Consider the following 12,467-nt stretch of genomic DNA (forward strand, 5'->3'; position numbering starts at 1 on the left):
GCCAAAATTGGCGGTTTCCAATATTTGTCGTTTTTCGGCGATGGTCAAAAAAGGTATTTTTTTATTATAAAAAATAATAGTTTGTCATAAAATTTGGTTTTCTTATCTTTAAAATTGGCCGCTCTACAGCTGTTTTAATATTTAGCAGCTGGACGCTAAAAAGCAGATAAGGAGCGGTCTGACCGCTATGACTAGAAAAAGTAATTCTCTAAAAATACAATGAACAACCAGAAAAAAGTTTTATGTCTCTATCTGTAACAGGAGCCGAGATAGAGGGGGGGTCTGTCAGGGGGTTAAGTAGGGGTTCAGAAGTTTAACTGCCTGTTTTTGCCGGTTTTAGTGCTGGAAGCGCCAATTTTTTTTTAACTGAGAATAATATCTTAATAAGTTGTAACTATATACAGTGAAAAAAGGGACAAAAAAAGATATTTTTTAGGCCTTTTCAAAAGGCAGTTTTGAAATCCCGTTATTTCAAAAAAAAAATTAAAATGCTTAGAGAATGGCTTGGAAGGTGAATTTAGGTGTTCTGCATATTTCAACTTAAACACATAAGGCCTAAGATATGATATCCCAAAAATCTTTTGTCAAAGTCTACTCTACACCTAGCGCTGGCGATTTCATTTTTCACAGGTATAAAATGCATGATTTTAGAAAACTGACTGGCGCTAGGTCTAGAGTAGACTTGGACAAAAGATTTTTTGGATATAATATCTTTGGCCTTATGTGTTTAAATTGAAATATGCAGAAGAGCTGAAAACCTGCACATTACTGAGATATTGTTAAAATCGCCATGCTACCGTTATCTGTTGATATTTTACATGCCTGGCGCTAGGTCTCCAGTAGAGATAGAGAGCTGAAATTTTGTACATATATTTCTAGGCCCCTAAAGTAACTTTTTAGGTTAGCAGAAGGTTGAAATTCAAAAAAGGGTATTTTCATGAAAAGATCTAATATTCATAATAATAGGACATCTATTAAAAAATAGATCCACATAAGTAATTATTGGAAAAAGAAAAGGAAAACTCTAATACAGCGAAATTAGACGAAGATATATTATCATGTTATATTTTATTATTTTACATTATTACATTAACTGTTTCGTTGTATGAATTGAAGTGACAGAAGTATGATCATACTCAAATTAGTCATTGCAGAGAAGATTTGTACTAATAAGCTAGAAAGGGGGGTTTTGGGTGGTACAAATTTGAGTTGAGGTAGATTACCATTTACTTTGTATAGCAGTAAATTAAATACAAGTTGAAACATTATGTGCTCAAATTTTACAATATTTTAGGGCAGGATATATCACTGGAAATAAAAACTAAAATTAGGTTGTAACTAAACCTCACATATTAACACATTTTAGTTGATAGGTTTACTTAAATGTTACATCTTATTATTCAATAATGACACAACAAGTGCTAGGCAATATTATTTTTATTATTATGTTCTATTATGAATTCTGTACCATCTTTATCATTCTTATTTTACCATACCGTCTCTAAAACCATTCATGTAACTGTTATATTAATTATCATGCCATAATTGAAATAGAAAGGGCAATTCTGACATACCTAAATTTACAAAAATAGCTATTCACTGAGGCCTGTGACCCTTAATGTAAAAAATCTTTACTTATAAAAAATTAAGAGATCATAAGGGATCATATTCAGCGATCTAAAGGGATAAGACAATGGCCTGTAAATTGATGTACATCCCCGATAATGTTACACAAAATTATCCCTTCTAACCAACTAATCTGCAATAAGTCTCCAAGTTGTGGAGCCAACGAATAAGAAAACGTTAACTTAAAACTTTGGAGATTGGTGTTATAAACAGTCCAATGCCCCTATACCTGAAACATATTGATCAAATATTTTCAAAGATAGCTATGTTTCTCATGGACAAACATGTCTTTGTTTTCAATATATCCATCCATTTACTTAATAATACTCTTGATATAATCTGGTTATGACAGAATATGGTGTAAATAGTAAATAATACATTATTACAACCATGATTATGACCATAGGTAGCGCAATAATAACAATTTAATAATTTTGATAATATCTATAGCATTAAACTGTTTTAGAGAGTCAGATTTTTGTTTTGTTTTTTGCTGGTTTGAGTTGTGTTTTTCAGGAAAGCTTAATATCCCTAGAAGTAAGGATGGGAGCTGTTAGTTTTTTATTGCATAAATACAGTCAATAGATAATGTAAATGTTAAATAAAGAAAAATAGGCCTTATGAAGAGCATCAATAACAAGAAAACTAATTCTTTTAAGAATGTACACAGTTAGAAGTGCAAACAGAAATAATTCAATTCAATATCAATAGGTAAAAATGAAATAATATTCAACAATTTTTAAATAAAAATCATGCTTTGTCTTATTTTTAAAATCTTATCTGATAATAAGACGTGTAGAGTAGGTATTCCTTCAATGACAATTAAATTAATTATATAGTATTGCATAATCTTCAACTAAAATGTCAATGGAAACTTAACCTTTTAACATTATAGATGGAAATATATCTCACGTAAAAAATTTTTTAAGTATTTAATTTTATACCTATTATCGTGACTTTAATATAAAAAAGGAAATGTTAGATTTAAAAAAGTATAATTATGTGAAAGAGATAAAGTCTTTTTCATTTTATTTAGTGATCTGTAGACATAACATTTGAAACATTTTAGTTGTGAAATGATATACAAGAAGGTTTAACAGAAAGATTACATAGGTTTTGGATTCGAACGACAAGATAATTCTGCAAATGATAATTTTAAAATATATTATTAGGACTTCATATTATTGTGCAGTTGGAAAATTTAAAGATTCAGAAAACGTTTTCTAGTCCATATTATTGTTCTAGGAATTATTTATGCATTTTTATTGTAAATTGACTACAACAGACAATATTAACAATACCTGACTAAATTTCCTTTCATTAAAATTATTGTTATCTTGTTATTGTTGCGCTACTAATGTACATAATTGTGCTACTCTGTGTTATATAAATGCAGTGATATTGTCGTATTATGATTGTATTATCTGTGTGTAAAAAAAACTATATTTCTCTTCATATAGACACACACACACCATCATAAACGTATTCAAGAAACGTTAAGGGGTACCCCCCCCCCCCCCACCCCCACCACCTATGTTTAGAGTGGGGTATAGTTTCCCTTGGAATATTTCTTGGGGATTGGGTTTGAAAAAATTCAAATGAGTTAGGACAGCATTTCTTTTAGTTGAGCCCCTATAGCTTACTTTTATAATGGGAATGTTTTTTGAAAAGCTCCCACCTCCCCCCTTCTAAAATGTATTGCACGCCCTTGCACACCATACCAATAAGTCTGACAATATGTCTCACAATTGGGGGATATAAACACAGTTTTATAAAAAGATTTTACTTCTCTTGGCAACGCTAAACCGTTGCATAACTATTATCCTGATAAAAGTAATAATTTATTTGTCTGTGTGTCTGAAGGTTTGTACTGAAAGATCTAAATAAACGTTAAAATCCTCTGTAGTTTAGCTTCTTATAGGTCCCATGAAAGTTTGAAAGATTTTTTGGTATAGGATACCTCACTTGTAGATAAAAATACCCCCCATCCCCTTCTTTTTAGAGTGAAGATTTGTCTTGGTTTCTTTTGCTTTTTAGGTTTGCTTTTCTTTTACCTTAAGTAGTAAGCCCTAGGCCTCTTTCTGACCCTTATTTCCGAGCGGGTGACCACTAAAGACACCCATTTCTCAAAAAAAATGTTTTTAATGTCAAATAGGGAGGGTACATCTTCGATATTAAATACCCAAAACATGTATTTTTATTTACACAATAGGTCAGAGTATTTAAAGCATAAGTTTTCAGAGAACAAATAAGTAGCTTTGAAGCTTTCTTGGTGTTAGATTAGGTTTAGTAAGCTTTATAATTGAAAAGATAAATCCTCATGGTAATCTACAAATAAAAAATTAATATTCTTTTGTTGTTAATAATAAAACAAAGATTGTCAACCGTCGTTGTTTACCCTTACAAAACTGTTATAAAAACACCATATTTCTAGCCACCAATTGGTTAATCTCCGACATATTCCAAGCATCTCATTGGTCGAAACTGCAAATGATATCATTTTAGGGAAATAGGGGAGGGGAGACAAGAAAAGATTATATGAAAATTTTATGATAATAGTTGGAATTTGAAAAGACTTAAGTATATTTGTTCGGATAGTTTACTTTATATCTTATTCTTTAAATCCTAGTCATATAAGTTAGAAATCAAACCAAAGAAATTACGCAAATAAATATTCAAAAAAATTAAATCCACTCGTTTCTCATGCCAACTTTAATCAAGCAATACAGAAATTTACAAACCATTCCTCTGGCTGTCATGGAATTTAGTTATTATGTCTTATTTATTTGTAAGTCTGTACAAGATTATACTTGTGCATGATTATGCAATCAAGCCTTTTGATTGGACCACCATTTTCCTAATTTGGAATGGTTATGAGTTTTGCATGTTTTGGGCCACGACATCCTTCTTAATCTATTTATTTATTTCGTAAACTTTATATAGCAGGAGAATGAATTTTAATTAATGTCTTTAGTTATCACATGGTGTTTGGCTGAGATTGAAACCAAATACCTACCCACTATAAGATGTGCTATGTGTGGGTCTAGAAGCAATGCAACTTTGGGTACTAGCGCAGAATGCCCGTATCTAGGTAACCATACATCATATCAAGCCAAATGAAAATATAATCAACAAAAATGCTAGCAGACTATTAATTTCAAAATTTGCAAAAATAGAAAACAATATATTAGACCTATTTATGAATGAAACAAAAATTGAAAAGTATTAGAAATGTAGAGGGCTCGTCACACAATAATGCTAAAAAAACTTTATGTTTTGAAATTCTGGTCCATTTTTAGTACTAGAGTTTTAGATTTTTACAAAAGAACATATGATAATCCAGTTATATTGTGTTAGTTTTGAGTAAACTCTAGTATACCCAAGCACCCCACTTTACCCAAATACATTAAAAGTTATGAGTAAACTCTAGTATACCCAAGCACCACACTCTACTCATATATATTGAAAGTTATGAGTAAACTCTAGTAAACACAAGCACCACACTGTACTCATATATATTGAAAGTTACGAGTAAACCTAGTAAACACAAGCACCACACTGTACTCATATATATTAAAAGTTACGAGTAAACTCTAGTAAACACAAGCACCTCACTGTACTCATATATATTGAAAGTTACGAGTAAACTCTAGTAAACACAAGCACCTCACTGTACTCATATATATTGAAAGTTACGAGTAAACTCTAGTAAACACAAGCTCCTCACTGTAATCATATATATTGAAAGTTATGAGTAAACTCTAGTAAACACAAGCACCTCACTGTACTCATATATATTGAAAGTTATGAGTAAACTCTAGTAAACACAAGCTCCTCACTGTACTCATATATATTGAAAGTTATGAGTAAACTCTAGTAAACACAAGCTCCTCACTGTACTCATATATATTGAAAGTTATGAGTAAACTCTAGTAAACACAAGCACCTCACTGTACTCATATATATTGAAAGTTACGAGTAAACTCTAGTAAACACAAGCTCCTCACTGAAATCATATATATTGAAAGTTATGAGTAAACTCTAGTAAACACAAGCACCTCACTGTACTCATATATGCTGAAAGTTATGAGTAAACTCTAGTAAACACAAGCACCTCACTGTACTCATATATATTGAAAGTTATTAGTAAACTCTAGTAAACACAAGCTCCTCACTGTACTCATATATATTGAAAGTTATGAGTAAACTCTAGTAAACACAAGCACCTCACTGTACTCATATATATTGAAAGTTATGAGTAAACTCTAGTAAACACAAGCTCCTCACTGTACTCATATATATTGAAAGTTATGAGTAAACCTAGTAAACACAAGCACCTCACTGTACTCATATATATTGAAAGTTATAAGTAAACTCTAGTAAACACAAGCTCCTCACTGTACTCATATATATTGAAAGTTATGAGTAAACTCTAGTAAACACAAGCACCTCACTGTACTCATATATATTGAAAGTTATGAGTAAACTCTAGTAAACACAAGCTCCTCACTGTACTCATATATATTGAAAGTTATGAGTAAACTGTAGTAAACACAAGCACCTCACTGTACTCATATATATTGAAAGTTATGAGTAAACTCTAGTAAACACAAGCTCCTCACTGTACTCATATATATTGAAAGTTATGAGTAAACTCTAGTAAACACAAGCACCTCACTGTACTCATATATATTGAAAGTTATGAGTAAACTCTAGTAAACACAAGCTCCTCACTGTACTCATATATATTGAAAGTTATGAGTAAACTCTAGTAAACACAAGCACCTCACTGTACTCATATATATTGAAAGTTATGAGTAAACTCTAGTAAACACAAGCACCTCACTGTACTCATATATATTGAAAGTTATGAGTAAACTCTAGTAAACACAAGCACCTCACTGTACTCATATATATTGAAAGTTATGAGTAAACTCTAGTAAACACAAGCACCATACTGTACTCATATATATTGAAAGTTATGAGTAAACTGTAGTAAACACAAGCACCTCACTGTACTCATATATATTGAAAGTTATGATCTATTGAAGGATAGTTTTTGCTGGTGCTATTATTGCTTATTTTCCTGTAACAGAACTTGTATAAAAAGTTTTGCAATAAAAGAGGCTTACAAAAAAATACAATCTTTAAATTCATGGACATGGATATGCAATTGAATTGGATTTTTTTTTGTCTTAATGCGAAGCTTGTAAACTCAGACACCCAGACCAACGAACGAACAGTGATAGCATTTTTAAATTTATAAATTAATATCATTTAGAAGTCTGACAGAAAATTTTATGTAAATACATCGTATTTTGGCTTTAAAACTTTAAATGTTTAATTATTACAAACGTAAAAATTATGACTTGTTTATAGAGATGCTCTTAAGCCTAAATATCCTAGGAATGATCATTTAGAAATCTATCATGTTAACAAATGAATAAAAAAAAAAAAAAGAAAATAGACTAAATATTGTTACAGGAATCAAAATTAAGGTTAAAACGAAAAGGACTATTCTTACAGTCCTCAAATAACGATCAAGCATCTTTTAAAGATGGACGGGCCCCTCATTATTTCCTTGGTTTCCAACCTTGCAGGTTTAGGTAGAAAGCAATATTTCATCCTTATAATAAAGTAACAGGATTTCTGTGTATCTATATCTGTGCCTAAGGTTCTAGCTCCTAGGAAGATGTATAACTATTTTGGGGGAGGTTACATCTAACCTCCCAAGAGAAATCAAAAAAATTATGCCGCTCCCTCAAATGCTCCTAGAGGCCTAGGGGCATTTCTGCTAGTATATACATACTGTAAGATACCTGCAAAAAAATTAAAGTTGTTATTTAGTTAGCTCCTAGTGTTTCCTTTGTCCATATTATGTTACAATTGGTGTGTACCTTCACTTCCGCCAATGTATTCATTCTTATAGAACAGCATTTTAGTACAACAGCAAATACTGTTCCTATTAATTGCATATAAACTATTAAGTTTTTTTAAGATATCGATAACTACTGACCCCGTTCAGTTCTCCATATTAGAGACGTTTCACAGGAACTTAGATGGTTTTAGGCTAGTTTTAAATATTAGAATACAGAGCCCCTAGATTCTAGGGAACAGCAGCCAGTATCATTAAAAGCGCTCACTAATTTTTGCTTTTGTATCATTACAGTAAAACACTGGAGGGGGAAGGGGTTAAATAACTGTATCTCTCCATCACAATAACCATTTGCCGACTCTCAATTTGAAAATCAACCTATGGTGTAGGGTATTTTAACACAGCCAAGTAGCAGAAAATAATTTGGTAGCAGACAAAAATGTCATTGGAATAGAGAGACAGGTAGTTATCTGTTTATACATCTATACTATAGATCTGTTATTTTATCTTTTGTGGCGATCATAAAAATTATCCAGTTGTGATGTCCCACCCACAATTGAACATGTTCTTAGCTTCCCATAGATATGTTATTTGACACTATTTACACATTAGGGGCGTGCAGGGTGTTGGTTAAGGCCTGCAGGAGGTAAAGTTAGAGTAATATTCCCCTTTCGAAACCGATTGATATCCGCTGGATTAGAACCGGTTCTAAGCCTTAAAGAATTCATGTATAGTATCGTATTATATCTAGTCTTCTACGAATAAGAAACTAGTTTTAATTTTAATATTGTACATTTTTATATCCGCAGAAAGCTGTTTATATTACAATGAATTAAATAACTGTTATCGAAATACTATCATATATTCAGTTTTACTTTTTTTGATTCCCAATGAATTGTCTAATACAATACTCCAAAAAAATATTCAAACAATTTTTGTGACCTTCGTGCACCTCCTTAGCAAAATCCTGTGCACTTGCATGGTATATACACCATCCATAGAAATTAGGAAATAAAGATAAAAAATTGCATCTGCTCTCGGTTCTCGAAAATAATGTGACCACTGTTTTTTTCGAATGAAAAGTAATTGAACTGCATATGTTATCTCTATCAGAGTCTTTTTTGATTGTTACTGAATTTTATCAACAACAAATCTTATTTTCCTCTAACTTTATTTTCTCTAACTTTCTTTTGTCTAACTCCTTTTAAAAGAATCTTTATTTGCTTATCTCAGAAGGACAATAGGGTTATTTGTTATAAGGTTACCTATTAGAGATAATCAATTTTACAAAAACTCATCAAGATTAAGTTTGTTTTCCTTCATTTTATGTGTCCCTTTTCTTACTCTTGTCCTCTACTTTTTTGTTGGGAGGCCTTTTTTTCAGGATCGATTTCGTTTTGTAGTAATAGGTAGTGATTCAATCCCCCCAAATAGATGTAAACCTTCCCAGGACCTATAAGAAGCTACATTGTAAAGCATCAGTCATTAGCGAGATCCTTTGGTACAGACACACTCTTAGACATCCTGTTACTTTCTTATGAAAATTATTTAAATTTTTTAAAATTTGATATATCCTTTTTTTAATTCTTGAGAAAATAGACCAGCCTAATAGCTATGTTAACATTGTGCATTCATTTCAGCATAGGTAATATAATTCATAAATAAATCTTCAGTAATGCAAATTATCAGCACTTTGTTTTTGACCTTCGCTTCACATACATCATTTAAACATACTCTAACTTAATAGTAAATAGCGTTTAAATATAAAAATAGTATAAAACTACCCCCTGACCCATAAAAAGGAGATCTTAATCGGTTCAGTAGTTCTCGAAATCTTAATCTAGAGACAAACCGTCCTACTACTTTATTTTATAGGATATGTCTTTTTGCAAATATTAAAAGTCTGCTCTGATGTGATAATATGCGGTAATGAATGTCCACCCCGATAATTATATCATTTTCACTTAGCATCTGGTTAAATTAAACTAACATAATATCTTTTTTAAGTGAAGCTATTCTGTATTTGGTGTTTGTTCGTATAGCTCTTAATCAGAATCAAAAAGTAAGAAGATAATTTCAATAATTAATTGTAATCTGTAAAGTGTAGCTACTCTATAGTAATTACCAGAGCGTCCTCACTTCTACTTACATTTGCCTTATGAAACTCATTTTTTACAGCATTACAGAAAAACTATATAAATCCTCATTATCAATTCATTGGGAAATATCAACAAGAAATTTCAGCAGTCTATCTCTAATAGCAGCCAAATAGATTAATTTCCTCGATTGTTTAATGGAAAGAGTAGTTATAGAGTAGCAACGCTAATAATAAGTGTAATCTATCATTTCACAAATTCTCCCCAGTTAGGATAAAATCATACTAAAGAATAATAACATTAAACAAGGACAATTATGTAAATAAGTTGCGCAAAATCAACAAGCAAAAATTTTTTTAAGGAAGATATAGATAGGTCACATGACGGTTTTAGGCTATACATTTCCTAATCTAGAAATTAAAATAGTTTTTGGACTATTTTTATATTTCTGTTATTTTTTTGGTTGCAGTTACTGTTCAGATTTCATATCCCTCCTGCTAAAATCCAGCTACCCATCCTTTTTATTTAAACCCCATTAGCCCCAAAAAATCATACATATATCGATCTTTTATTTCTCAATGAGTAATTTCAAAAAGAGCTTACATTTAGGATTAAAACATAGTCTGGATGTCATAACTGTGCTTTGTAAAAGGGATCTAAAGGGATATTACAATGGCCGATAAATTGATGTACATCCCCAACGATGATACACGAAATTAATCCTTCTTTAGATTACAATTAGTGGTTGAAACATTTGGACACTCAACTAAATGAAGCAACCAATTAAAATTCAATAAAAGTCCCCAGGATTGTTAATCCAACGAATAAATGTTATAATAAGACTTTAAGGTCTAGTGTTATAAACAGCCAAAGAACCCTCTTGTCTGTTTTATGAGACAAGGTATTTCTTAATAATGATGTTATTGCGGGGCCCTATACCCTACGGGAACAACCCTTGCGGGATTCTTTCTTTACTTACCATAAGCTGAAACATGGATAATTATTTTTTATGAGGGAGGGAGGCATCATAGGACTGTTTATCACACCCCTTTACCCTAAACTTTACAAACATGTTTTCTTAAGCGTTAGCTTAAAAATTTTGGCACATTTATTAATTCTTGATTGGTTGGTACATTTATAGTGTGATTTTAATATACATAAGGGTAATTATGTTTATCTTAAGATCCCTGGTTTTTTTCACAAAGTTTTTTGTGGTCCTAAAACAATATGATATCATTTTTCCCCTCTCTCTTTCGTTCTCATATTATCACACTTCTTTTCTCCTTCTCTTTTGTTCTCTATCACCTAATTATAATTATTGTTATTCTAATAATGAATATAATTTCCCTTGTATTAATAACTTCTGGCTATTCTATTCAAAATTACTCTTTGTAAAAAAAACGCAGATACAATGAAAACAAACCATTAAGCTTTTCATGAAAAAAAATTGGCATGAAAAATTTATAATTTTGATTCTACATGCCAGATTACACTGATTAATTATATTATAGATTGTCAAATTAGATTTTTTGCAACATTAAAAAGTCATGTAGGGATTAATACTTCTCCCCTCCCCCATCAAGCCCCCCATAAAAAAAGTAACACAATTAAAATATTTTCGATGCGCACTATGATTCAAAAACCTTAGTTTAAACAAATCAGGTTAATTTTTGTATGTTTTTTGTTCTATTTATTATATGTATGACCAATCTTTATGTATAACGTATCTATGATAATTCTAACATACCTAACCTAACTGAGTGTAAAATATTTGTGCCTATATTGTTAAAACTGTTTATGTTTTAACCCGTATAAAAATCCATATAAAATCATAAATAAATGGTAAAGTAATAAAGGCAAAAGAAAGAAGTAGTAAAATATAAAATTGTAAAATCCTACAGTCCAGAATATTAGAAATATTTATAGATTGGACCAATAATCGGTTCAGCCGTTAGCGAGATCTTACGGGATATATACAGAGAATTTTTAAACATATTTGCATACTACTTGACGCAAATTTTTATATTTAAAGTGATATAACTAATCCTTTATCCCCAAAATACCTACATATAAAATCTATTCAACTCTTTTTATAATTTGACATGGGGATTATTTTCAATTCCATCCACACAAAGACAAAGATCTAGGTAAAGTTTGAATTGTTTTTAATAAGATAGAACTTTTGTGTTGTTATCATATCAACATGAGACTGTATTGTTATAAGAATATCGTCTGTAAAACGTCAGTCATGATATTGTGAAAGTTAACTGATGGACGGACGGAACGACCCTAATTATAGAAAAGCTTCGCTTTTAAAATACATATGATTAAGGGTTTGATAGCTATAACATATTAATAAAAGCCTAATGAGGCAAATATATATTATGTGATACATTAATCAATACAATTAATAGGATGTTTGTTAATTTCAAAGTTTGGAAAACAGTAAAGTGTCGAACTATGACGTCAGAAAAAATTAACAATTCACAGTATTCACAATGGTAAAATATATAGCGGCCTCTCATTGGTTAATTGTTATTTTTTTCTGACGTCATAGTTCGACACTTTTACTGTTTTCCAAAGTTTGCTTTTGGGTTAGAAATGTTTGGGAAAATCTTATGAAGGAATTAATAAGCATACAGACGGTTAAACAAAGTGAATTATAGAGTAGAAGAATTGATTAGATAACATTAATTGAAATAGGTAAGATAATGGACGATAAATTCCTAAATGTACATGAATTATGTAGACAAAAAGTATTGGAAAACTACCCAAGGTTTTTGAGCCAACGTATGAGAGATCATGTATGGATTGTTTCTTACGGACGGAAAAACATTTAATTATAGAATAGATTCGCAACTTAGAATACA

The sequence above is a fragment of the Acartia tonsa genome, chromosome 13 (assembly GCF_053477335.1).
Source record: "Acartia tonsa isolate MP-2025a chromosome 13, ASM5347733v1, whole genome shotgun sequence".
Taxonomy (NCBI): domain Eukaryota; kingdom Metazoa; phylum Arthropoda; class Copepoda; order Calanoida; family Acartiidae; genus Acartia; species Acartia tonsa.